This window comes from Arachis hypogaea, chromosome 18 (genome assembly GCF_003086295.3).
Source record: "Arachis hypogaea cultivar Tifrunner chromosome 18, arahy.Tifrunner.gnm2.J5K5, whole genome shotgun sequence".
NCBI classification, from domain to species: domain Eukaryota; kingdom Viridiplantae; phylum Streptophyta; class Magnoliopsida; order Fabales; family Fabaceae; genus Arachis; species Arachis hypogaea.
Window position 1 is genome coordinate 83,887,436 of NC_092053.1, and position 5,178 is coordinate 83,892,613.

At 36.7% G+C, this 5,178-nt stretch overlaps 1 non-coding gene across 1 annotated transcript; it reads left to right on the forward strand.

Moving 5' to 3' along the window:
• The first annotated feature begins 1,264 nt into the window (after nucleotides 1-1,264).
• LOC112773490 (small nucleolar RNA R71) lies at nucleotides 1,265-1,372 on the forward strand. The gene has a single exon (XR_003188037.1). It is a non-coding gene; the product is annotated as a small nucleolar RNA R71 (small nucleolar RNA).
• Nucleotides 1,373-5,178: the final 3,806 nt, after the last annotated feature.

Sequence of the window (5,178 nt, forward strand, 5' to 3'; positions counted from 1 at the left end):
GCCATCTCTAATGATATTTTAGCAGCTTGCACCCCATAGATTTCCAGTTTCTCTATTACAGAGAGTGGCATGAGGTTTATTCCTGAACCAAGGTCACACAGAGCCTTAAAGATCATGGTGCCTATGGTACAAGGTATTATGAACTTTCCAGGATCCTGTTTCTTCTGAGGCAATGTCATTTTATCCAGATCACTTAGTTCATTGATGAACAAGGGAGGTTCATCTTCCCAAGTTTCAATACCAAATAATTTGGCATTCAGCTTCATGATTGCACCAAGAAACTTGGCAGTTTTCTCTTCAGTAACATCCTCATTCTCTTCAGAAGAGGAATACTCATCAAAGCTCATGAAGGGCATAAGGAGGTTTAATGGAATTTCTATGGTCTCTAGACGAGCCTCAGAGTCCTTTGGTTCCTCAGAGGGAAGCTCCTTATTGATCACTGGACGTCCAAGGAGGTCTTCCTCCTTGGGATTCACGTCCTCTCCTCTCCTCACAGGTTCGGCCATGATGCTTATGTCAATGGCCTTGCACTCTCCTTTTGGATTCTCTTCTGTATTGCTTGGGAGAGTACTATGAGGGATTTCAGTGATCCTTTTACTCAGCTGGCCCACTTGTGCTTCCAAATTTCTAATGGAAGACCTTGTTTCATTCATGAAACTTACAGTGGCCTTGGATAGATCAGAGACTAAGTTTGCCAAGCTAGATGGATTCTGCTCAGAATTCTCTATCTGTTGCTGAGTGGATGATGGAAAGGGTTTATTATTGTTAAACATGTTCTTCCACCATTATTAAAGCCTTGTTGAGGCTTTTGATCCTTCCATGAGAAATTTGGATGATTTCTCCATGATGAGTTATAGGTGTTTCCATAAGGTTCACCTAAGTAATTCACCTCTGCTATTGCAGGGTTCTCTGGATCATAAGCCTCTTCTTCAGGAGAAGCCTCTTGAGTACTGTTGGGTGCAGCTTGCAATCCATTCAGACTCTGAGAAATCATATTGACTTGCTGAGTCAATATTTTGTTCTGAGCCAATATGGCATTCAGAGTATCAATTTCAAGAACTCCCTTCTTCATAGGCGTCCCATTATTCACAGGATTCCTTTCAGAGGTGTACATGAACTGGTTATTTGCAACCATGTCAATGAGTTCTTGAGCTTCTGCAGGCGTTTTCTTTAGGTGAATGGATCCACCTGCAGAGGTATCCAATGACATCTTAGATAACTCAGACAGACCATCATAGAATATATCCAGGATGGTCCATTCTGAAAGCATGTCAGAAGGACACTTTTTGGTCAACTGTTTGTATCGTTCCCAAGCTTCATAGAGGGATTCACCTTCTTTCTGTTTGAAGGTCTGAACATCCACTCTAAGCTTGCTCAGCTTTTGAGGAGGAAAGAACTTGGCTAAGAAAGCCGTGACCAGCTTATCCCAAGAGTTCAGGCTGTCTCTGGGTTGAGAGTCCAACCAGATTCTAGCTCTGTCTCTTACAGCAAATGGGAAAAGCATGAGCCTGTAGACTTCAGGATCTACTCCATTAGTCTTAACAGCATCACATATTTGCAAGAATTCAGTTAAGAACTGAAAAGGATCTTCAGATGGAAGTCCGTGAAACTTGCAGTTCTGCTGCATCAGAGAAACTAATTGAGGTTTCAGCTCAAAGTTGTTTGCTCCAATGGCAGGAATGGAGATGCTTCTTCCATGTAAATTGGAATTAGGTGCAGTAAATTCACCAAGCATCCTCCTTGCATTATTATTAATTTCGGCTGCCATCTCCTCTTCCTGTTCGAAAATTTCTGAAAGGTTATCTCTGGATTGTTGTAATTTAGCATCTCTAAATTTTTTCTTCAGAGTCCTTTCAGGTTCTGGATCTGCTTCAACAAGAATATTATTGTCCTTGCTCCTGCTCATATGACAAAGAAGAGGGCACAGAAAAAGAAAAAAAAAATAATAATAATATGGATCCTTTATACTACAGTATAGAGGTCCTTGTGTTAGTAGAAGAAAAGAAGAAAAAAAATCTGAACTCAGAGAGAGAGAGAGGGTTCAGATTTTTGGTGGTGTGAGGAGGAGATGTTAGTAGATGAATAAATAAATAGAAGGGGATGAGAGAGAAGGAATTTTTGAAAATAATTTTTTGAAAAAGAGTTAGTGATTTTTGAAAATAATTTTTGAAAAAGGTTAGTGATTTTCGAAAATTAAGTTTTTTTTTTTAAATTGAAATAATTAGTTAATTAAAAAGAAATTTTGAAAAAGGGGGGAGATATTTTCGAAAATTAGAGAGAGAGAGAGTTAGTTAGGTAGTTTTGAAAAAGATAAGAAACAAACAAAAAGTTAGTTAGTTAGTTGAAACAAATTTTGAAAAGATAAGAAGTTAGGAAGTTAGAAAAGATATTTTGAAATCAAATTTTTGAAAAAGATAAGATAAGAAGATATTTTGAAAAGATATGATTGAAATTAGTTTTTGAAAATGATTTGATTTTTGAAATCACAATTAATACCTTGATTCATAAGAAATCACAAGATATGATTCTAGAATTCAGAGTTTGAATCTTTCTTAACAAGTAAGTAACAAACTTGAAATTTTTGAATCAAAACATTAATTGTTATTGTTATTTTCGAAAATATGATGTAAAAATAAGAAAAATATTTTTGAAAAATATTTTTGGAATTTTCGAAAATAACTAAGAAATTTGAAAAAGATTTGATTTTTGAAAAAGATAAGATTTTCAAATTGAAAATTTGATTTGACTCATAAGAAACAACTTGATTTTTTAAAATTTTTTAAAAAGTCAAATCTAATTTTTGAAATTTTAAGAGAGAAAAAGGGAAAGATATGTTTTTTTTATTTTTGAATTTTTATGATGAGAGAGAAAAACAAGAAAAATGATGCAATGCATGAGAGTTATGGATCAAAACAATGAATGCATGCAAGAATGCTATGAATGTCAAGATGAACACCAAGAACACTATGAAGATCATGATGAACATCAAGAACATATTTTTGAAAAATTTTTAATGCAAAGAAAACATGCAAGACACTAAACTTAGAATTTTTTAATGTTTAGACATTAAGAATTCAAGAATGCATATGAAAAACAAGAAAAGACACAAAACATGAAATGCAAAGATCAAACAAGAAGACTTACCAAGAACAACTTGAAGATCATGAAGAACACTATGAATGCGTGATTATTTTCGAAAAAATGTAAGATGCACATGTAATTGACACCAAACTTATAACATGACTCAAGACTCAAACAAGAAACATGAAAAATATTTTTGATTTTTATGATTTCCTAAATTTTTTTTTTTGATTTTTTTTTCGAAAATTATTTGTAAAAGAAAAAAAAATAAGGATTCCAAAATTTTTAATATGAATTCCAGGAATCTTGCCATGTTAGTCTAAAGCTTCAGTCCAGGAATTAGACATGGCTCACTAGCCAGCCAAGCTTTCAATGAAAGCTCCGGTCCAAAACACTAGACATGGCCAATGGCCAGCCAAGCTTCAGCAAACATAGATACCTATCATGTATACAATAGCTGATATTTCATCCAACTTCATATACTTATGAGTGGAAGCCTCAGTCCAAAAGAATTTAGACATGGCTTTACAGCCAGCCAGGCTTCACATGCTTCATGAAACACTAGAATTCATTCTTTAAAAATTTTGAATAATTTTTTTTTTCGAAAACAGGTGAGAAAATTTTTAAATATTTTTGAAAAATTTTTGAAAGGAAAACAAAAAGAAAATTACCTAATCTGAGCAACAAGATGAACCGTCAGTTGTCCAAACTCGAACAATCCCAGGCAACGGCACCAAAAACTTGGTGCGCAGAAATTGTGATTACACTTTAATTATGTAAAATTCATCGCTCTTTCTTTCCCTGGTAATGGCACCAAAAACATGATGCCAATACCATGGTTCACAACTTCGCACAACTAACCAGCAAGTGCACTGGGTCGTCCAAGTAATACCTTACGTGAGTAAGGGTCGAATCCCACGGAGATTGTTGGTATGAAGCAAGCTATGGTCACCTTGCAAATCTCAGTCAGGTAGGGTTAAATGTGATTGGATTAGATAATTAAAAGATTAATAATAAAGGATAGAAATACTTATGTAATTCATTGGTGAGAATTTCAGATAAGCGAATAGAGATGCTTTCGTTCCTCTGAACCTCTGCTTTCCTGCTATCTTCATCCAATCAGTCTTACTCCTTTCCATGGCTGGCTTTATGTGATACATCACCATTGTCAATGGCTACTTTCGGTCTTCTCTCGGGAAAATGATCCAAATGCCCTGTCACGGCACGGCTAATCGTCTAGAGGCATCACCCTTGTCAATGGTTTCATTCTATCCTCTCAGTGAAAATGGTCAACGCACCCTTTCACGGCACGGCTATTCATCTGTCGGTTCTCGATCATGCTGGAATAGGATTTACTATCCTTTTGCGTCTGTCACTACGCCCGGCAATCGCGAGTTTGGAGCTCGTCACAGTCATTCAATCATTGAATCCTACTCAGAATACCACAGACAAGGTTTAGACCTTCCGGATTCTCTTGAATGCCGCCATCATTCTAGCTTACACCACGAAGATTCCGATTAAGAGATCTAAGAGATACTCATTCAATTCTAATGTAGAACGGAAGTGGTTGTCAGGCACGCGTTCATAGGGAATGATGATGATTATCACGTTCATCACATTCAGGTTGAAGCGCAAATGAATATCTTAGAAGCGAAATAAGATGAATTGAATAGAAAATAGTAGTACTTTGCATTAATCTTTGAGGAACAGCAGAGCTCCACACCTTAATCTATGGAGTGTAGAAACTCTACCGTTAAAAATACATAAGTGAAAGGTCCAGGCATGGCCGAGATGGCCAGCCCCCAAAATGTGATCACAGGATCAGAATACAATCCAGTATCCAGGATGTCTAATACAATAGTAAGCGGTCCTATTTATAATAAACTAGCTACTAGGGTTTACAGAAGTAAGTAATTGATGCATAAATCCACTTCTGGGGCCCGCTTGGTGTGTGCTTGGGCTGAGCTTGAGTGTTGCACGTGTAGAGGTCCTTCTTGGAGTTGAACGCCAGCTTTTGTGCCAGTTTGGGCGTTCAACTCTGGTTTTGGATCCTTTTCTGGCGCTGGACGCTAGATTTGGGCAGAGAGCTGGCGTTCA